This window comes from Schistocerca americana, chromosome 2 (assembly GCF_021461395.2).
Source record: "Schistocerca americana isolate TAMUIC-IGC-003095 chromosome 2, iqSchAmer2.1, whole genome shotgun sequence".
Lineage (NCBI taxonomy): Eukaryota > Metazoa > Arthropoda > Insecta > Orthoptera > Acrididae > Schistocerca > Schistocerca americana.
The window spans coordinates 338158121-338181670 of NC_060120.1; the positions used below are offsets into that span (position 1 = coordinate 338158121).

At 44.3% G+C, this 23550-nt stretch overlaps 1 protein-coding gene across 3 annotated transcripts in view; it reads left to right on the forward strand.

Annotated features, from left to right (window-relative positions):
• Positions 1–23550, forward strand: part of LOC124596567 (ski oncogene) — a 629377-nt gene that overhangs the window by 424197 nt on the left and 181630 nt on the right. The gene's annotated exons all lie outside the window — the stretch shown is intronic.

Genomic DNA, 23550 nt, shown 5'->3' on the forward strand with positions numbered 1-23550 from the left:
GATGGTACGCTTCGAGCGTTATGCAGAACCCACGAAGCCGTGGATCCAAGCTGCTAACAAGGCAGTGTGAAACCTGGTTGTGGCTCTACGATGATGAAGGCTGTGTTTACATGGGATGGACCGGGTCCTCTGGTCCATCCGAACCCATCATGGACTGGAAATGGTCATGGTCGGCTACTTGGAGACAATTTGTAGCCATTCATGGACTTCATCTTCCCATACGCGTCACCGGATCACAGTTGTTCGCGACTGGTTTGAAGAACATTCTGGACAATCTGAGTGAATGATTTAGCCACCCAGATCGCCCGACATGAATCCCATTGAATATCTATGGAACATAATCGAGAGATCAGTTCGTGCACAAAATCCTGCACCGGCGACACTTTCGCAATTCTGGAAGAGTATAGATGCAGCATGCAGGGGACTTCCAATGACTTGTTGAGAGTACGCCATGTCGAGTTGCTGCACTACGCCAGCCAAAAGGAGGTCTGATACGGTGTCACCTCCGTATAATTGACCGATGGAAAGAGTATACTGAAGACGCGTAAAGTGGAGCTAAAGTCGGAAGTTAAGGTGAACATACTGAAGATGGAAAACTAATTAATGACAACAGAATTTGCCCTGAAGAGATAAAAAAAGCAATAGATAAAGAAGATATACCTGCAGAGTTTCTACAAAACACTAGTGACAAGATCTAAAATAAATTGTTTAGTGTGGTATCTAAATGGTTTGAAGAGTGTATCATATCACTTGACATCACAAAAACTAAAACTATTGCGGTACCCAAGAGGGCAAATGCAAAAGGACTGTAGGAACTATATAACACTTAGCCCATGTATTCACATAGATCAAAAATATTGCGTTTGATGGTAAGTGACGAGATACTTTCGGAAGTAAAGGTGTGACGGTGGGTAGTGAGTCGTGGTTGGATAGCTTACAGTTAGTCGGTAAGCACTTGCCTGCGAAAGGAAAGGTCCCAGCTTCGGGTTTCCATACGGCACACAGTTTATATTAGTCAGGAAGTTGCATTACTGTCAGTTGAAAAGAGCGAGTTAAAAAGAAAATAGATTGAAAATTAGACAATTACCAATTTAGGTTCATTTGAGAGAAAGGGGCAAAGGAAGATATGTTGAACCACATCAGATTTGGAAGGAAGATTACAAGTAAACATGGAAACATATGTTGGCGTTATTGATCTAGAAAAGGCATTTGATATCGTTGACCCGAAGAAATTATTTAAATCCGTGCGCAGAGTAGGACTTTGAAGTGGATGTTAATGGTAGAAAGAAAAGGAAAAATCAGAAGGGGAGTGAGACAGGGGTGGCTTCTATCATCTTACTTGTTTAATATGTTAATCGAGGAGTCAGTAACGATAATGGAAGAGAAGTACGAATAGAATCAAAATTAATGGAGTCTATGCATATTCATTGCATCATATTTCCCGATGATTTGAAGATTCAGAGAAGGAACTAAATAACATGCTTTTGGTCGTAAACCTTTTGCTGAACAATCACATCGGCTTCCACACTAAGAAAAGCGTTGTAAAGATCTTTGTGTTTAGTGTCCTGACATGCGGATGTGAAACCTGGACGTTAGCAAAGTAGGAGAAAGTTCGCCTCGTAGCTGTGAAAGGTGGTTCAGGAGGTGAATTACAAGAACTAGCTGGACTGATAGAAAATCGAATGACATGGTTCTACAAGAAATAGGAGAAAAGTTATAGGCCAACGCAAAGCAAAACTCTTTGGACACTAAATGAGACTTGATATTCTTTTACAAAATATTTTCGAAGGCAAGAAAACGAGGGGACCACCGAGAACATTCTATTTCAATAGTACGCTCAGTGAGATGGGAAAATATTCATTCATGAAGATGAGGAGGTCTTCTGAAGAGAGAAAGCTGTGGCTGCAGAGACAGGGTTTCGACTTTTGAAGCTTTTGTGGTCTTCATCTTGTTCTACCCCACACGTTCCAGCGGTTCTCATCCGTGCCAACTGGCATCGTTTGGCTCTGCTTCATATGAGAATACTGCTTCTGCTGGCGACTCACTCTCCGAAATGATAAATACTTGGAAAACTAGTGCTATAACGTGTTAATGGTTGTATTTACTTAATTTCTCACATCATGGATAAGTAGTCTCACCAAACCTAAATTAACATGCTACATCGTGTTTTTCACACCCTACGAAGCGCACGCAACGGACAGATGCGGCGTAATGCCACAATTATCTGGCGCGTCATGTGGTATACTGCTACATTGTGTTTAGTATCCCCTCCTCCTCACCCTGCACACACACACACACACACACACACACACACACACAATTTTAATGAGCAGCACACTTAAGATCGTGCCGATCAATACGGCAATACGGAAACTGCGTATGTGCCAGCTGTTTATAGCCATGTTTGTACTATCTCATTGAAATATGAGCAAGTTTCCCGTACTGAGTATATCCCCATAATAGCGAAATTACAAGCATGTATTGTACGTTACACTTGTGACGTGATATTTCGAAATACGGTAGAACTCTTCATTTTGTTTCTGGCTTCCTGTGAATCGATAATGCGAATGCAGGCGCTGTTTCCACATGGCAGCCGTTTACCCCTTGGGGAATTATGAAACGACGTCAGATGGTCGTCGGCTGCAAGCGGGCGGGCTTGTATTCAGCAGTGGTTGACAGGGCGCCGTATAGCGGGGATGGAATTTTCCTGGTGGGGTTGCGTCGCCTCCCCTCTCCCCTGCAGCCTTTAATTAGGGGCAGCCGCGCCGCGACCTACCCCAACAGATTGCCCTACTACCCTCTGCCTGGGGGAGAAACAGCCTGCTGACGCCGCATCGAGCCACAGCAAAAAAATCGCAGATCTATCTGCTGCACAGCCACTGCCGAACATATTCGGCTGCTGTTTGTAGACTAGTACCACCTGCCAATACAGAGCAAATTGTAAATTCTCCCTGTCACGTAGTGGTTGAATCTGCGTCTAGCATATTCATGCAGCGGCAGACTTCTGCGCAAGAAGGAGAAAGTAACGGTAGAGTAAGCATACCCTTTAAGCAAGGAGGGCAAAGACCAGAAAAAATATTAGGGCCTCTTATTTGTATTGTATGTTAGCCGGGGCCCTAGAAACGACGGAGAGGCTTCGTCCCCGCCGCAGCCGCAGTGGTCCACAACCCCACGACGACTACTGCAGTCCACTTCACTCCTCCTCCGCCGCCCCACACCGAACCATTCTTTCAGGGTTATTGTACGGTTCGGCCCCCGGTGGACTCCCCCCAAGGAATGTCTCACACCGGACGAGTTGAACCCCTATGTTTGCGTGGTAGAGTAATGGTGGTCTACGCGTTTGTGAAGAACTTATTCGCGCAGCAATCGCTGACATAGTGTAGCTGAGGCGAAATAAGGGGAACCAGCCTGCATTCGCCGAGGCAGATGGAAAACCGCCTAAAAACCATCCACAGACTGGCCAGCTCACCGGACCTCGACACAAGTCCGCCGGGCGGATTCGTGCGGGGGACCAGGCGCTCCTTACCAATCCGGAAAGCCTTGCTTAGCCTGCACGGCTAACCGGGCGGTCTAGGGCCTCTTATTTACTTGCTCTGTCGCTACTGGAAAAAAAAGTTGCAGCAGAAGTAACGCTTATACGATATTGTGTTCACTGTGCCATAACAGGCGACTGGGACTTACCGTTGGAAATGTTTTATCTACATTTCTTGCCATTAGGTATGCGATCGTGAGTGTTGAAAAGTGCGTTCATGTTAGTGTATGAAAGTACTCCAATAGGAATCCTCTACGCGACAGAAATTTCAACTTTAGTACGGACAGATTTGTTCTGAATGAAATCTTGTTTACAGAAAGATCAAGCACAGATGTCACTTTACGAAACGTGTTATTGTTTCCAAGTCGAGAATAGGTGAGTGTTGTTTCAAAGTAGTATGCTTTGAGGAAAATAGCAAGCAGGCAACGTGGGTTATTCGCTGTTAGCTAATGTTCCATTACCGATTTCAAGCTAATCTGTTCATTTGCTGGTGTTGATCCTGTTTAAAAGCCTTAGCACAGATCGTCGGCCGCTGGGGCCGAGCCGTTGTAGGCGCTTCATTTCGGAACCGCGAGACCGCTACGGTCCTGCCTGGGGCATGGATGTGTGTGATGTCCTTAGGTTAGTTAGGTTTAAGTAGTTCTAAGTTCTAGGGGACTCATGACCTCAGATGTTGTCCCATAGTGCTCAGAGACATTTGAACGATTTTGAACCTTAGCACAGATCGTATTCTTTGGATTTGGAACTTCTGTTTCCACAATCTCAAATGAGAATTGTACATACCCTAATAATTTAGATAGATGTAGAATACATTAGACAAATACAAAGGAACCTAATGACAACTATGGACTAATTCGGTTTTTTAAATACTTTGCAGTGATGTACCGAAGTAACATTTCTTCGCAGTAAACGTCCAAACCGCATTCATCTGAAGATAGACTAATCATGAAACTTAGTTACGGTTTTCTTGCTTTTTATCTTTAAGTTCAGAGTCGTAGAGTAAATAATAGTTTGTTACATGAGCCCACTGTGTATCGATTATTGACTAGTGATGATGCCATTACTATAGACTCGAGTCAAAATAAAAGTGAAGTTCAAGATTCAGCGGGTGGCTTTTACTTCCTCCCGCATACTGAACGACGTGACGCAATGGTAAGCACACTGGACTCACTTTCGGGAGGACGACGGTTCGGATACGCGTGCGGCCATCTACATAAGGTTTTCCATGATTTTTCTAAATCGCTCCAGGCAAAACCTGGGATGGTTCCTGTGAAAGGGTGCATTACATCTACTGCCGATTTCCTTCCCCATTCTTGAAACTCCGAGTTTGTGCCCTGTCACTAATGATCTCGATATCGACGGGATGTTAAACTCCAGTCTCCCTTCCTTCCTCGTCCATTATTGTGCAAATGAATTGGTTCCTCGTCTCTAATGAGGGCTACATCGACGAGACAAACTCTAACGTTTCTTCTGCCACCGCAGCAGCGGTGACGTGGCGTGACGTGGTGGTCTCTTACTGTTACGCATTTAGGCTTCTGTTCGTTATTGAAAAATGTTCTCACGAAGTGATGATGAGTGTATTAATACAGTAACTGGAAAATATTTGCTATTGGATAGTTTGTGTCATTTCACAAGACGTGTTATTTTTTCCATGTCGAGATTCGGTGAAGGTACTTCAAGATAATGTGTTTTTAGTTAGTTTTCGGTAATTCTGGAGAGATCCCTTGTTTACGTTCCGCCTGCCTACTGCGCCATGTAATGCATCAAGGCGGGCGAAGGGCCTGACTCCCACGCTCACTTACTCATGACTGACAGGTCCCCGGCGCGACGCTGACGCCGACGCCTCGTTTATTAAGGTGGGCGTCAGGAGGCCAAACCACGTCTGCGCTCGCGGCGCGTCCTGCTCGTCTGCGTCGTCGTATCCGCTGCTCCTGGTGCCATCTGGGGACGTGCATTATGCCGTATCAGCGAAAGAGTATATTCGCAAAAAATATCACTGGGCCAAATAATCTCTTATAGTTCTGTTCATGTATTTTCCTTCGGGTAAGTCTAGCCCAGCTGAAGAGCCACGGGTTTCGTAATACAGCTTTAGTCAGTGAATTTTCAGTTCCAACGTTCACTTTCAGATAAGCGACTCCCCAAAAGTGACATACCACTGAACATTATGCCGAAAATAGCTTAATGAGTCGACCAGACTGAACTGATCACCTTGTTAAAGCCGGAAACTTAACCGTGAAAAATGTGCCTCCCTCGTCCAACATAGTTCAACTGACCTGGATAGAGTAGCATAAAGAGCTGCATCGAACCAATCTTCTGACTTAAGAACACAACATGAACCACATTTGAATGAATTCCGGAAAAGAAACAGCATATTTCATCTAAGTTCTCATGACTGTTCGTTAGAAATTTGTCCTTAAACCGCGGGTTTAACGCACATAAATATGCGGTCGGTGTGTTTACCTGAAGCAATAAACCAATTCTTTGTTTTAGCTGTGCAAATAGCTGATGTGTAGCCCCAAATTACATTTGTTGTATCTATATTGGTTATTAATCTCAGAGTATTTTACAAGACAACGTAAAATAATCGAAATTTTGTTTTTCAGGTAAGGATGCTGCTATCACACGTGTTGTGGAGAATGTGGAGCGACAATAGTTCGAGCTTATCCACGAGGGACATGTAGAAGTAAGCTCTGTGTAACTGATCTCATAATTTGTTTATTTATATTTATGTCGCAGGTATGTCTCTCAGTTGCATTGTTGTCCTACAAGCGGTGCATATAATGTAATTCAATACAGTGACAGTCATTTTCTCTTAGCGATTGTTATTTGTTTTAGTATGTTATTAATTTGCAGTGTCCTGATGACATCGTGGTCTGCGCTATTATTGCTATTGGAAGAAAAAAGGTCTTGCGAACCTTGTCTATTCATTTTGGGTAACTGCTTTTCGTCGCAAGAAAATATCTCCCTTGCGTAAATTCTCTCTCTCTCTCTCTCTCTCTCTCTCTCTCTCTCTCTCTTCCTTTTTGCTCACAGCTCGTATAGCACAGTATATCACCAGTTACAACAGCCTGGTTTAAACAACATATTGCTTTTATCGCATAATTGTAATAAACGTGATCGATGAGTAGGAAAGCTTCCTTAGCTGTTTAACTTGGAAGATGTGCCAAAATTGGACATTTTTCATGTGTGCTTAAATTTTTATAACAACGGTGGACCAAAGTAGCAGCGTTCTGAGGCTGAATTTGAAATGCGTTATGCACTAATGCTCGGAGGTAACGAACAGTCTGAAGCTCTGACCCTACAGTATATGACACAAAAGTTAAAATAACAGGGAATAGTATTTTTAATATAACGGTTGTCCGGGAAGTAAGGACGAATTTGAATTTTTCGCCATTTTGTCCTATACGGTTGGTAGCCGTGGTTTTTTCATGTTTTTAGTCTGCGATCCTTCCCATTAGTACCCTGGCAGTTTTCTCGTGTGTCTGGTGTTTATTTTCGTCATGGAGCAGATGACTACACAGCAACGATCCAAGTGATTAAAAGTTATTACAAAAACAGTGAAAGCCCTAAGGCGATCGTTCGTGGATTGCGTGTGACACTTGGACGTACTGGTGCTACAGCCGAATCATCAGTTCGAAGTTGATCCAGAAGTTTGAGGCCATGGGTTCTGTTACAAACGTTAAGAAAACAAGATGACCGCGTTCTGTTCGAACTCAAGAAACGAGCTCAAAAATTGAATGTATCACCAAGTTCATTCCATGAAATACTTTCAAAAGATGTGAATATGCATGCGTACAAGATTCAGCTTACACAAGAGTTGAAGCCTGCGGATCGTGGGTCTTGGCTCGACAGCGGAGAACGAGAAGTTCACAAAAAGAATAATTTTCTCAGATGAGGCGCACTTCCACCTCAGTAGGTATGTCAACAAGCAGAACTGCAGAATTTGGGATCACGAAAATTCGCGAGTGACTGTGGAAGATGAGATGCACCCACAACGCACGACTGTGAACGGCAACCGTTACCGAAACATGCTTTCTGATTTTTTCCCCTTTTATTGATGTAAATGACGATTTTTGGTTTTAACAAGATGGTGCGACATGTCATACATCCCGTGAAACGATTGCTCTACTGAATGAAAAGTTTCCTCAAAAAATTTTGTAACTTTTTTTGTGGGGATTTGTGATGTCAGAAGTGTACATGAATAAACCACAAACAATACACCAATTGAAGTATGAAATTAAAAGTGTTATTAACAGCATCCCACCAAATGTTTGTGAACGCGTCGTTGAGAACTTCAATTAACGCATTGCTCGCTGCTGTGCAGCCTTGGGTGGTCAATTTTTCAAACATAAACGGAGAAGTTACTTAACGCGTTTGTAAAAAAAATTACGTTTTCAATAAATTTTGTATATTCTGTAGCACTTAAGTATTCGTCCCTGCTCCCTGGACGCCCACTAAAATGGGGCGCGGAAGAGAGCTTAATTTTAATTGTCTCTGTCTTCAGGATGGGACTTGCGATATTATCGTTTCCACAGTATTCTACGATCATCGAGCCCCTTTTCTTTCGCTTATACTGCAAGCACGAAACAATTCATCCGAAGATTGTTCAAATGCTTCGTACAGATTTATTTCGTGAATGAAGCCGCAATGTAGATAATTGCAAACGATGTATCATTTGAATTATTATTTCGATAATGAGACATAATTTAAAAATAAATAAAAATTTCTTTGCTAGAAACCAGACGAAGCATAAAAGTAGACGAGGTTCTGGAAGCCAACTAGTTTTATGGCGTGGCTGTAGACAACGAGCGACACATGCGTACCCTCGTGTCGGCTGCGCACAGCTGTGCCGGATGTGAAACCGCGGTTTGGGTCCCGGTGACGGCAGGCCAACGCCGTCCTCTCTTCTTGTGTCAGGCCACACTGCAAGCGTCTGCTGACACTGGAATGGCTGTAGGGTATCTGACAGTCGATAAGCTTTTCTTGGTGAGCGAACGCTGCAAATTGGTCTCACAACCAGAGGAACGATCACCGCCTCTGTCTTAATTTTTTTTCTTTTTTTTCCAGTTGGGTACTGAAGTAAGGTACTGAAGTAAGATAATGAATGAGAATATTCGTTGGGTCACTTTGAGAAGAGTACAGTGGAGTCGTAGTTCTGAATCATTGTTGAACTACTTGGATTATCCGTGGTTTACACAAACGGCAGTAGGAGAATATCGGAATGCTTCCTTGAATAAGACCATCGTGGATTCCTTCTCTTAATTTTGACAGTTTTGAGCTAAACGCTCGATCTCAAATGACGTTGAATTCAAAGAGACGTTGAACTCGAGTTTTAGTCTTTCTTACGGTCACAGGATGTTGTTTATAATGCTCATCGGACAAATAGAGAAATATGAACGTCTTTGCTATCACATGACAACCTGGTAAGGAAATGTTGATTATTATGTGGACAGATAAGAAAAGAAAGACGCAGATTGTCTGCAGAGTCGTTAAGGAAACGAATATGAGGAAAACACAGGACAGGAACGAGGGACAGAATGATAGGACATGAGGCAGCTGTAGAGGAAAAAAGCTGTAGGAAAAGACAGAAATTGGAATATACCCAACAATAATTGTGATAATGGGTATAAGTGCTACTCTTGAGTTGAAGATGGGATTAGAGAGGAAGTCATGGTGGACCGAATCAAACCAGCCAGAAATCTAATGGAGGGGGCAAAAAGTAAACGGCGATCTACCCATTAGTATTTAATTGAAGATATTAGTAGCAGTTTCTCTGGGATATCCTTTTACGTGAGAGCTTGCCGTTTACCTTTCGCTGGACTGGTCACGAGCCGTTACAAGGAACATCGTTGCGACTTCGCTTGGAAGCATTGCTGTTTGTCGTTGGTTACTGAAAGATGCAACAGGAGAGTTATTCGACGAGGAAGGGTTAATATATGATTTCAGTGGCAGTTAAATTACTGCAATTTTCCGTCAAACTCTCGTATGATAGAGATATTCCTGTTGTAAGCGCTGGATCTACTCATAATTGGAGAAATCATTGGTGTTTGTACAAAGCGCTCTATCTTCCCATCCTGATTATGTTCACTCTCGACAATACTCCTATCGAAACCCAGTAACGAACATATCCAGTCGATTAACTTCTACGGCCAGCCACCTGTCAGCTCTCGCAATATATACTTTTGTGAAAACACGTGCACGGAGATCCACTGGCGTCTATGGGCAGAGCGATGCTATAGAAATTGGCTGTTGAAGGGAAGCTGGGTTATAATGTATAGTCGATAACTTAGTGTCTCAACTGGACAGTTATTAGGTATGATATCGGCCTTGGTCATTTTGGATGACTCGTCCCAGAATTACCTTGAATTTATTTTAAGGAGATCGTGGAAAGGCAAAATCAGGTAGGCAGACGGTGAATTAAACCCCGAATACAAATCGCTTGATATAAGCGTTTACGTCTAGCTACTTCTCTGGATTTGCCAGTCAGATACGACGTGGACAATACATCCGGTGCTACGCTTAATAGATATACCAACATGAATATGTTTCATGGCTGTCGAGCTTATGTACGACAGTTATGTCATGTACCTCGATTTACTGCGAATATGGAATTAATGGACTCATCATATTCGGTTTCATCAAAACAACAAAAGAGACAGTGGCTATTCATTCAGTAGAGACTGGCGATGTCGGTCGAACGTTGAAAAACGTCAGCCGAGTTAGTTTCTAGGATGCTCTTTGTGATCACACTCACCGATTTACTCTAGACTCGAGCGGGACATGTTCTTAGTCTGCTTAACGAAAATAAACATTTATGTGAATGGAGAACAAAGCTGAAATATAACCAGTTGACAGCGATTCACTTGAAGCGATGGACTGTAGAAAGGCGTCACATAACTTAAAAGCTAATTTTGCGACAACGATGCCAGGGCATTTGTTCGCCGAGGAAATCTTGTCAATTTTCTGATATATCTGGTGTACATCTACGTCTACATCAGTACTCCGCAAGCGAGGGTTAGGCTGGGTTGTTTGGGGAAGGAGACCAGACAGCGAGGTCCTCGGTCTCATCGGGTTAGGGAAGGACGGGGAAGGAAGTCGGCCGTGCCCTTTGAAAGGAACCATCCCGGCATTTGCTTGGAGCGATTTAGGGAAATCACTGAAAACCTAAATCAGGATGGCCGGACGCGGGATTGAACAGTCGTCCTACCGCATGCGAGTGCAGTGTGCTAGCCACTGCGCCACTTCGCTCGGTCTCCGCAAGCGACCTGACGGTGTGGCGGACTGTGCGTCTGTTGCCGCTAACTGATCCCTCCTTCCACTTCCATTCGCGAATGGCGCGGGGAAAGAGTGATTGTCAGGAAGCCTCTGTATTTCTAGAATTTTCTGGACCTGGTCGTTGCATGAGATGTATGTGGGATGAAGTAATATGTTGTCCGATTCTTCCCGGAAATTGTTCTCTCGGAATTTCGATAATTTCAGTACTAAACCTCTCCATGATGCACAACACTTCTCTTGTAACGTCTGCCACTGGAGTTTGTTGAACATCTCTGTAACATTCTCGCGCCGACTAAACGATACCGTGACGAAACGCGCCGCTCTTCGTTGGATCTTCTCTATCAGTTCTACCTGATAAGGGTCCTGGATTAATGGACACTACTCAAAAATCGGTCTCTAGTGAATGAGTTAATTTCCTTAGTATTCTTCCTATGAATCTCAGTCTACTTTTCTTGCTGTTTGTTTTATGTGTTTATTCCACTTAAGGTCACTCCTGATAAATACTCAGATATCTTACGGTGGTTACTGTTTCCAGCAATATGTCGTCAGTAGTGTAACTGTACAGCAGTGGGTTTCTTTTCCTATACATGCGCAATATGTCGCATCTATTTACGTTAGCGTTCACGTGTCTTAGGGAATCCGCGGCCGACCTGTGGGTACGAGCGCCAGACTGCGGCCGTTAAGCGCCAGACACAGAGTTCCACTGTTTGGCAGCGAGCACCCAGCGTCCCTGGCCTCCAAAAGCGCGGCCGTGCCTTATCTTCGGCAGTCGGTCGCCATTGTTCGCCGCGCCAGCCGCCGCGGGGGCGTTCGTGCTCGCTTCTGTGTAGGCCTAAGAGGACCCCCAAGGCGTTCACCAGCAGCAGGCGTACACTGACTCGTTATCATCTGCGTACGGGGATGTCGATGGGGCACCAGATGTATGGCTTAATTCGGAAACCTGCTAACCTCTTTTGTTCGCTACAGTACAAGCCTGCAGAAAAATACTTGTGCAGCTTTCACCTGATGATGAGACACGTTGGATAAGAAACTGGACGCACATTCGGGAGGATGTAGCTTCAATCCTCCATTCTACCATCAAGAATTAAGTCTGCTATGGTTTCTCTAAATCGGCCCATCCGACTGTCCGGAGTAGTTAGGGCCATTTCCTTCCCCATCTTCAAACTGAGATAGCGCAGTTAGGGAAATGTCCAGTAAAACATCTGTGTATATTGAGCAAGTCATACACCGAATGTGGTACAGGATACATGGCACATAGTGCATCACCTCTCCCCATGTTTCTTATTCGAACCCAAAATGGCACTTGATACGAACTAGAATTTCTGGTTTTATCGTAATGATTACTTCGCGAAAGATGTGGAAGGAAGCGATATGTAGCTTAATTTTCCTTGGATTGAACCCTCTTGAATTTTAGCACTATACCTTACCCTTGCGCACAAAGTCGCTCTTGCAGCGACTGTTACTGGAGTTGGATGAACATTTCCATCTCTCATACCGAACATCTCCTCGATAATACAGCTCATACCAAACGGCCCTATAACGAATCTTAACGCACTTTTGTGTATAACATCCATGTCTTCTTGTAAGTTCTACCTGGTAAGAATCCGAGAATGAAGACCAGTATTCAGTAATCTATCGAGTGAGATTTACCAAAGTTATTTCTTTCGTAGGTGAATTGTCTACACTTACATAAACTTCGCTAGCCACTAAGCGGTGTGTGGCGGAGGGCACTATTCGCGCCAAGGTCATATCCCCCCTCCCCCTATGTTCCACTCGCGGATCGCGCGAGGGAAAAACGATTGTCTGAACGCCTCAGTACGAGCTCTAATTTCCCTTATCTTTGACTGGTGATCATTGCGCGATTTTAAAGTTGGTAGTGATAATATATGTTTTACATCCTCGGCGAAGATCGGATTTTGGAATTTAGTGAAAAGCCCCTTCCGTTTAGCGCGTCGTCTATCTGCAAGTGTGTCCCACTTCAAACTTTCTATGAGACTTGTAACGATCTCGCGATGGCTAAATGTACCAGTCACGAATCTTGCCATTCTTCTTTGGACCTTCTCAAGCTCTTGAACCAGACCCAACTGGTAAGGGTCCCATACAGACGAACAATAGACTGGACGAACTAACGTATTGTAACCAATTTCCTTTGTTGAAGGACTGCATTGCTTCAGGGTTCTGCCAATAAACCACAATCTAGAGTTCACCTTACCCGTTACTTGTGAAATCTGATCGTTCCATTTGAGATCATTACCCAGGTACTTGACGGATGTTGCCACTTCCAAAGACGGGGCATTTATGTCGTAACCGTTCATTAATGGGGATTTTCGCTTTGTTATGCGCAGCAGGTTACACTTACTAATATTGAGAGATAACTGCCAGTCATTACACCACGCATATATTTTCTGCAAATCCTCTTTGATTTGTTCACAACTTCCGTGTAGGCTGCAGCATCATCTGCAAACAGTCTAATGCCGCTGTCAGTACCATCAACCAGATCGTTTACGTGAATCGTAAAAAGCAGCGGACCTATTACGCTGCCCTGGGGCACACCTGACGTTACGTTTGTTTCTGTTGAAGTCTCCCCATTCAGGACGACATACTGCTTTCTGTCTGGTAGAAAACTTTCTATCCAACCACATATGTCATCGGATAGACCGTAAGCGCGCACTTTGTGGAGCAAACGACAGCGCGGAACTGAGTCGAACACCTTTCGAAAGTCGAGGAATATGGCATCAACCCGGAAGTCGGTATCTAGAGCCTGTTGTATATCACGCACATCTGTGCATGAGACATCTGGCTCATTTAAATTATGCGGCGAATTTCAGATGTTCGCTTCTTATCTTACAATCAGAACTGTCGTGTTTATTCTGTTTGTTACAGGTATTATCTTTCTATGAATCTCAGTCTAGGACTTAGTTTTCCTTTGGCTAGTCCTAGGTGGTACTTCCACTTAAGGTCGCTTCGTAGGCACGCTACTAAATACTTTCCGATTGTTACCATTTTTAGTTACTGATCGCCAGTCGAATGATCTAACAGTCATGGAGGCTTCAGCTTATTTATGCATATTATAGCACAATTACTTATTTTGGGAACCAACTGTTAGTTCTTGCAGCCCTGCAGGTTTTCTTGTATTTCTCCAGAATTTTCTGAGAGCTGACAGTTTCAACTCGTCAAGAATAATGTGTTTAGTCTGAATCCAAACACAAAGCTGTTGTTTTTCATGTTGTTCTCGTCTTCAGTCCCAAGATTTCTTTGATGGAGCTCTCCACGTTAGTCTGTCCTGTGCAAGCTTCGTCATCTGTGCAGAGCTTGTAACCAAGCCTTGGCCTCCGTCTACACTCCCCCCTCCTCTCTCTCGCCCCCTCCTCTTCCCCCCCCCCTCCCCTCCCACACACACTTCCCTCCATTACCAAATTGACGATTGCTGGATGCCTCAGAATTTGCTTTCCAATTCGGTTCAGTATCTCCTCATTAGTTACCTGATTACTCATCCAACTGTCTTGAGTAGCACCACATTAGCACCACATTTCAGAAGCTATTCACCATTTGTCTAAACTGTTTATTGTTCACTAACCTGAAAGACTGACTCTCTCTCTCACACACACACACACACAAATTTACATTCGATGTTAAGGATCTCTTTTTTAAGAAATGCTATTCTTGTTGTTCCAGTCAGTAAGTACTCTATATCCTTTCTGCTCAACCATCGCCTATTATTTTGCTGTTCAAATAGCAGAACTCGTGTGCTATGAGGAGTGTTCAAAGGAAAAGGTACGAAACTACACTTGGGGTGTAACTGAAATCTTTATTCAAAAGTTATCAGCACAGGCGAAGCTGCTCCCGCTTGTAGTTGGCCATGAGTGTTCGTGTGACCTTGGAGACGTGTGGAAGCGCGTTATCGTGGAGCAGAATTACTCCCTCCGTGAGCAGTCCAGGCCGTTTGCTCTTGAAGGACATGCGTAGGCTACAGAGTGTCTCACAGTACACGTCGCTGGTAATGGTTTTTCCGTGTCCGTGGAATTCGATGAGTATCGAACCTCGGACGTCGAAAAAGACGGTGAGCATCACCTTGCCTGCTGAGGGCACAGCTTTGAACTTTTTAGGGTGAGGTGACGACGCATGCTTCCACGTCCGTAGATGTCTCACTACCTTATCCAAAAGCAGTAGATAAAAATTTTAGCCAGTTTGGTTGTTATGACGTTTCGTGCCTCTTCATCTGAATACACCTTGTACTTTTAGTATCTCATTTCCTATTCTAATTCCCTCCATAAGTTCCTGTTTTTTCGATTAGGGGACAGTGCGGAAATGTGTCGAAACCGTACCGGAAATCAATTTTGCGCGTGTCATGTGCACAACAGAGTGGGTGGTAATTTTTTGTGGTTGATCGGTGTATTTTACTCGGTAGCGAAATAAACGCCGAGAGGATCGTCGTGCTCTGGCAGCAGAGACTGAGTGAGGAGGGTAAGATTTGCGAGCTGCGGCCGGCGGCGTCTTCCGGAAGCGAGGCAGTACACGCCTCCCTCGCCGGGCGCTCCTTTGTCCCGGCGTTTCTGCATGTGCCCCGCGGACCCGTCCCCTACCGGCGGCCACCACTCCGCATCTCTTTATGCGTCTGCTATTCAGCGAACCCCAGCGACGCGCAGTTATTTTTACATTTCAGAAATGCTACGCAGCGGCGACGGTCGTTACGCCAGCACTAGCCGCCCAGAAAGGAGGACACAAGGGGTTTTTCTGGAGAAAAACCGGCGGTGGACCGGTCTGTCGGGTGTGTGCGCGCCTAGCTGCGAACTAGGCTAATCCGCGCTCACCGTGTTCCCACGCCGCTCTAGCTTTAGCTGCCACCGGCAGATGCGTCTGAAGCCTAAACGTTCCTTTTGACAAATGAGCCTTGCGAAGAAACGCTTTTGTATAGGAGACGGTCTTCTCCCGTCTCCCCAGAGTACCGTTATTACACCAAGTAGAGGACTGCATGCGGTTATTAATGCTCCAAGAAGCTCAAAATTAGTCAAAAATTACTCATCTGGACACAGAAATTAATCTCTCAGGCCATTAGGTCTTCATTATATTTAAAACGATGTCTTAAGAAGCTGAGAAGAGCTGCAATAAGAGTTTCCTCAATGTGATATAAAGTCAAATAGATCTCGAGTGTCCAAAGTAGTCTTTCACTCTGTGGCAGATTAAAACTGTGCCGAACCGGGACACGAACCTTGAACTGCACTGCCAGAAATGGAAGGGACGGAAGTGAGCGCTCCAGATGGCAAACCGTTTACAAAAATTTGGATTTGTGGTGCGGATCGGGCGTGGTATGAGTTATTTACCTTAGCGTAGTTTTCATGCAGCGGTTTACGCAGCGGAAATACAGTAATACTACTGCTTGGAGACATCGCCAACATGAATGGCTCGTGCCTTGCCTCACCGTGCCAAAAAATCTATTTGTTCTAAACGCTTGGCCATCTGCAATTACCACCTCTTGTCACTTTGATCTCCGACCAGGCCCCGCATGTACCATAAGTTTGGACGCAGTCGGTGATGACTAGTAGACGCGATCCCCTTGTCAGCAATTATGCTGTTTAGGCATGACCTACGCCAATACCTTTCTTCAATTTCCAAACTTACAGAAATTCTCTTGCAGTCTTTGCAGGACTAACACTCCTGGGGAAAAAAAAAAAGAAACGATATTACGGAGAAATGGTATAGCCACGTCCCTGGGGTTTCCAGAATGAATGTTCCGTTCTGCAGCGGAGTGTGCGCTATTTTGAAACTTAAAAGTTACATTTGATGCCGTTATATAGGTTAGTGTTACTAGTTTTTTTAAGACCACTTACGTTAGTAGACCTCAGCGTGTGTTACGTTAGTAAACCTCAGCGTGTGCTCCCTTGGTTGCTCGGAGAATGTCGAGGCGGTATGCCAGTTCCCGCCAGATGTTTCGTAACATGTGTTTTGTCACAGTACCCACAGCAGCTTGTATCCTAGCATTCAGTTCGCCGACGTCAGCAACTGGTGTGACGAAGACACTGTCCTTGATATAGCCCCAGAAAAAAAGTCAAGAGGCGTTATGTTGGGTGTTGGGATCAGTGGATTGGAAGGTCACGGTCCAACACCCCGGCCACCCCGCTCTCCAGACAGGCGTAATGTCGGGATTGGTGGATTGGAAGCAACGGTCCAACACCCCGGCCACCCCGCTCTCCAGACATTACGCCCTCTTGACCTTTTTTTTTCTGGGGCTATATCAAGGACAGAGTCTTCGTCACACCAGTTGCTGACGTCGACGAACTGAAGGTTAGGATACAAACTGCTGTGGGTACTGTGACACAACACATGTTACGAAACACCTGGCGGGAACTGGAATATCGCCTCGACATTCTCCGAGCTACCAAGGGAGCACACGCTGAGGTTTACTAACGGAAGTGGTCTTTAAAAAAAACTAGTAACACTAACCTGTGTAACGGCATCAAATGTAAATTATTATGTCAAACGGTTATTCTGTAATAACTTGTTATAATCAGGGTAAGACTTTGTGCTCACCCTGTATTTCTGGTATAGTCCGAAGAGTCAGCATGTTTATAGTTCACTGCTACTGCTACTTGCAGCTCGAAGATTCTGAGCTGCTGCTTCTTCACTGTGCACTGTACAGTGGCGTGCAGAGTATATATGCAGATGCAAATGATTTCAGTGTCGACAGAACTTTACTTCTTAATCTTACTTCTTTCTTTCCTCCTCCAAGTGACGTCACACAAGAAAAATTCTTGCATTGGCGTTCTGTTGGACTTTACCACACCTCAAAAAGAGCCATAAAGATCTAGGCCAAATCCCAGTTTGAACTCGCGGTATTGAGGCAACATAATGAAGAATGGGTTACTAGTCTACGGCAGTCTTTAAACGATGAACTATCATCTTTTCGCTTCAGCACATACTCTCTGCACACAAAATCACGTGAAAATCATGGTCACGTGTAAAACACAACTTTAGTCACTTTTGAAGGAGAAGGTTGATCGTGCTCCACTTGCTAACCCGAAACATTGCAGTTAGGAAATCATTAGCGATATTCTTGATGAACAGCGTCTAAAATTCGTCGGAGAACTCGCAAAATAGTAGCACATCGAAATACCTTGCACATAAAAGATGTGTAGGACTGTTAAGAACATCTGTATCACTAACCGGTACCAGCCAAATCACAATTATGTACCATGTTACTTAATGCTAATTGCACCAACCTAAAGCAGGTAAAATTCCACACATGTTGAAAAAAAGTGATATTTTAATAATATCGCTACAATGCAGACGTGTATTTCATTCTGGAAACCGCTTCTCACTATGTATCGACTGCACGCGCTTTTCACTTACGGACCAGGTATCGTTAGGCGCGCACGTGTATACGCCGGGACCGGGAGCTATTGAAGAACACCGTACCGGCAGCCTTCAGTACGTGTGTTCCCACGGAGAGAAGGGCCGCCGCCTAACGTCCGGGCTTCGATCCCAGGTGCAGCTGGGTCACCGCCTTTGTTCTCCACGTGTTGATTACGGCAGCGGGCCGTTGGACTCCATTGTCTTGGCTCGTTTCGTATACTTCTCACAGCTCATAACCCCAGCCAGACTGACGTCCCCTTTCTGATACGAAGCGATGCTGTCGCACAGCAGCACTGCTTGTTATACGACATTTAGTCGTACACTCCATCATATGCTCACTTATTAGCTGGTATATTGTAAAACCTGGGGCCACGTGAAGGTACTCTGATGTTAAATGTATAACGCGCCGTACACGTACACCTCGTGCAAAGGGTACCATCGTCGGGTATTACATCTTTTCTGTTGGAAAAGCTTAATATGAGCTTCGCCGTGCACTATATTGGAAGTTTCTTGTTTTTTGGTCTCTACGGTTTTGTATAATGTTAGTCGTGTTTGCCTCATTCAGCATAATCTAAAGTCGTTCTTAGAAATTTCGCCACGTTTGGGATGTAACGTACACGTGAAAGTAAATTTACTTTTACTTGGCTTTTCACACAAATAATTTATTTGTGTCGAAAATGTGGTCGGGGCTGTCTTCCTTGTAAAGTTCATTGCTCATTTCTAATTAATTGCGTGTGTAGAGTAATATGGGCATCGAGCTGAATAGTACGTTTCCCAGCAAGGCATTCACCTCACTGACACTAGTCGCTGCGAACTTTTCACATGCATGTCATGTAGCTGTTTTGATATTTGACGAACCATCCTTTTTTGTTTAAAATTTCTGGATGTGTATATTTTGATGACAATTTGAATTGGAAGACACATATTACAGATCTTCTCAAACGATTAAGTTCAACAACATGTGCTTTATGTGGAATAACTGATTTTAATGATGAAAGTATTAGAAAATCAGCTTACTCTGCATACATCATTTCACTGATGTCATATGGTTTCTATGTCAATTTTACGCATAGAATCAAAATATTCACTGCACAGAAACGTGCGGTAACGACAGCATGTCACGCTCATCATCTAACTGTTTAAAAAATTAGCTTCAAAATACATTTGCTCTCATATCAAGTATGAAGTTGTGAAGAATAAGGCCCAGTTTGAAAATAACAGTAGCATTTATAAATATAAGACTAGGAACAAAAACAGCATCCACTGCTTGGTGTTTATGCACAAAAGCATTAAAGTATACAGCCATAAAAGTATTTTACCACCTTCCTTGTGAAATAAAGGTACTGAAAGGTAATTAAATCGTAAAAAACAAACTGAAATCATCCTCCTTGTACTTCATAGATAAATTTACGGCTAGGTAGTGTGTATATGATTAGTTTACATTTATCAAATTCTCCTGTAAATTTAGTTATGCAAATGGCCAGCATGTAGCCATGTTATAAGGAGATAATGTAACGGTTTTGTAAAAGTACTGGCACGTTCCACATCACAGCGCCTTGTCGCTAATAAGCAGAAACACTAAACCAAATGGTTGATAAGAACATGTTTTGTTTGTACTGGTTGTCTGCCCCCTCCCCTCCCCCTTCTCTCTCTCTCTCTCTCTCTCTCTCTCTCTCTCTCTCTCTCTCTCTCTCTCTCTGGGGAATGCCGTCTGTAATGGGGAAGCGAAGGCACACGCAGAAATATGCAGAAGACCCTCAGAGCGTCATTGGATATTCAGGCTCGGTGCACAGCATTACGCGCCGAGGCACGCCACGTGGGCCGCGTGCACGCCTGGGGAGGGGGCGGAGTCGTGTCGCCAATGCCGAGTGCGCTCTGCGCGGCTTTGATGCCAGCCGGAACGCGGGCAGCGGCTCGGTAACACAGGCCTGCCGTGTGACCGGTGTTGAAACGAGCCCTTCCGAGCACTGGCTGCTGCACCGCTGGGGACGAATTTCTTCACCGAGCTACAAATTTCTTCACCGAGCTTGAAAACGTATGGAAATGCAACAAATGGTTCAAATGGCTCTGAGCACTGTGGAACTTAACTGCTGAGGTCATCAGTCCCCTAGAACTTAGAACTACTTAAACCTAACTAACCGAAGGACATGGCACACATCCATGCCCGAGGCAGGATTCGAACCTGCGACCGTAGCGGTCACGCGGTTCCAGACTGTAGCGCGTAGAACCGCTCGGCCACCTCGGCCGGTGAAATGTAACACTTCGGTGCAAATAAAATGCGTTCACAGGTGACATGATACAATAATGATGTCTCAGATGTTATTAAAATTAATTGTATAGTTTTCCTAACAACTTTCTCGCTGGACGTTTCTACAAAGTTCAACAGAACGCAGATTCATTAGCGACGACATCCGTCGTTACACACGCGGAACAGTTTCACACCTCTTACGGTATTTTGTTTTTATCTGTGAATACTCTCATGTTTTCACGATAAAATATGTATCACGTGCAGCTATATACTTTGAGAATGTTCATTTATTATTTTCAGTCCAAATATGTCAGTGGCGCTATTTTATCGACAGGTTGAAGTTCAAAGTTATTTTTCTTCAGAATTTATTGCAAAGTTAGTCTTTATTTATTTATTTATTTATTTATTCGTAGCATGTGGCTAACATTTTCTTTTAGAAAGTACTGCATCATATTCTAAAAATAGAGACGTCTAACATGTTTATCCTAATTTTTACTAACATTTGACATTATCTGTTACTAGCAATGCTGTAAGACGGTGAGATGACCTTAAGGTGCCTATTTTCGTGACGGCCGCTGTAGTCACTACATTTCCCATCTGCATAGAAAATTCATTTCTCATCATAATTACGTACTTTGTTCTAGCAGTGTTAAGATCCATTAATGAAATTACCATCCCAGCAGTAACAAAGCTGTTTCCGATGTAAAAAAAAGTAAGTAGTGAAGAAATTGAGAAAATCTAACACTGCACAAGAATATGAATCGATCGACGCGTTTATGCTTTAAATCTCGAAATGCCGTTTAAGCACCTACGCCGTTAAGAAAACAGCAATGATCTTATATTGAGGAAGGGTACTTAGAGATGAAATGTAAACACTGTGGCAGCCAGAAAGCTGGAGGCTGAAAGAAGAAATTGAAACAGTAATTATCGTCGGTGTACTGTTTACTGTAAACATACGTTGTGCTAACCATGAGGAAAAAACGCAGTTTGCAGTTCTAAAAACGAAATCGAATCAAGGAATGCATCTGTTGATGCCAAAGAGAGATAATATTCAGTAATTTAGAGTGTTAGGCAAAATAAAAAATCCGTAGTCAACAAAGATGGTAACATTTTTATATTGACAACTATTTTCAGTTCATACGTAACGAAATGTCAATTTTACTTTGTGCGAAATACGAGTAATCCACATGCCACCTGTATAACACACACTGTGGAAATACTATATAAAGGCTTATTGCATGCTTCTCCATGAATTTCGATCTTCACCATTACGTGTCCATATTGCTCGTTCATATCATTTGTCCAGTTTCCATTATGCCATCGCCGCGGGCTTTCCTATTTCTCGGATTCCGCAAAGTACTTCCTTAGTTCATCCTCTGCCACCCATTCTCACCGCTGTGATGAGGTAATGAAAGGTGGGCAACTCTGTGTCGGCTCGGTCGTTATTGGCATAGAAGGTGGCGTTCGTTCCAAATTCCTGATATTGCCTGTCGTACAATTATTTCTCATGAGCTTCATTTGTCCTAAAGGGCTACCTGTATGTGCCAATTCCTCTATTTAACAAGGGTTCGTGCAATGTCTTTGTACTTCATCTATGGGAGTTTGCACCGTCCGTAGGGAATGGGCATAGCGAGGTTCCGACTTTAACCTTGAAGGAGGACATACGACTTGTTCGGTTGAGACGGCACGCGCGCATGAATCACATCCCCTGCGCCGACGGCAGGGCTCTGGCTGCGTGGGCGGCCTCTGTTTGTTTGGGTGCCGACACGCGCCGCGCCCAGCCGCGCTATTCCCGTGTTCACGCTGCTCGCAAACTCTCCGCTCACTGCTCACGCGTCAGGGTCAGACTCCACCAGTGCTTACACTCAAAACAACACACAGCTAGAATGTCCTGTAAATTGTATTCTTCTTCTGTCTCCTATCTTTTAAAATCGGCAATAGACTAAACATCTGTAGCATGACTATGATTATCTTCTTTGTATATCACAACAGTTACCGCCACTAAATTGAGGACTTTTGCTTGTGTGCTATACGCGTTTCGTTTCTTTTATTCATGAAGCATCGTCAGTGGTAGCGACTTTTTGGCGCTATATTTTTACCGAGGTAACACATGTTTCTTCTGCTTATTTTTAAAAATTTTCTGCGTTTGTACATCTGTAAAGCCTGTTTTCCGCCTGTTGCAACGTGAAATGCGAATTGACAAAAAAAGGCAGAAAAAACAGAAAAACAAAAAAACGACTATCTTGCCACGGCCCTGATGTGAGGAAAGGAGTGCAGAAAATCGCAAATAAAGATGCATAATAAATAAAAGCGAAACATGCGTGGTTAAAAAAAAACCTTGGTTAGTGCCAGAGACGGTCCTCATTTAGGGAGAAAATAACCATAATAATTTTAGCAACTAAGCAGTCGCCCCTGAGTGCATACCTGCCCCTGATGTAGGCAACCCGCACTAACAAAATGCACTGGTGCTCCCCTTGCCCCACTACTACTGTACGACGGATTCGCGCCCTACCATGAAGAAGGTATTGGGATTCATCAGACCATGCATCGCCTTTGTCTCTGCGCCAACGTCCAGTGCCAATGGTCACGTGTCCATTTCGGTTGTAGTCACTGATGTTGTGGTGTTAACATTGGCACATGCTTGGGTCATCGGCTGCAAAGGCCCGTCGTTAGGAGTGTTCGATGCACTATGTGTTTAGACACGCATGCGCTCTGCTCTGCATTAAAAGTCTGGTGTTAGTTCCACCGCAGTTCGCCGTCTGTCCTATTTACCAGTCTGCCCAGCCTACGACGTCCGACATCTCTAATGAGGGGTGGTCGCTCAACCCCACGACGTCTGGACGTGGCTTCACGTTGGTTTCGCCACGTGTTGAAGACACTCATCACAGCACTCCTCGTGCGCCAGACAAGTCGTGAAGTTTCCGAAATACTCGTGCTGAGCCTCCGGGCCATCACAGTCTGCCCTCGGTCAAACTCAGATAGATCGCGCGCATTCCCAATGCTACACACGGACTGCACGCTCACTGATACTACACGCAACCGTGCGTGTGTGTGACTAACACTCATTCCTCGACAGGTGACGCTGCTATCGCCTGGGCGGGTTTATATCGACAGTAGGTCGGTGGTCATAATGCTCGGGCTGATG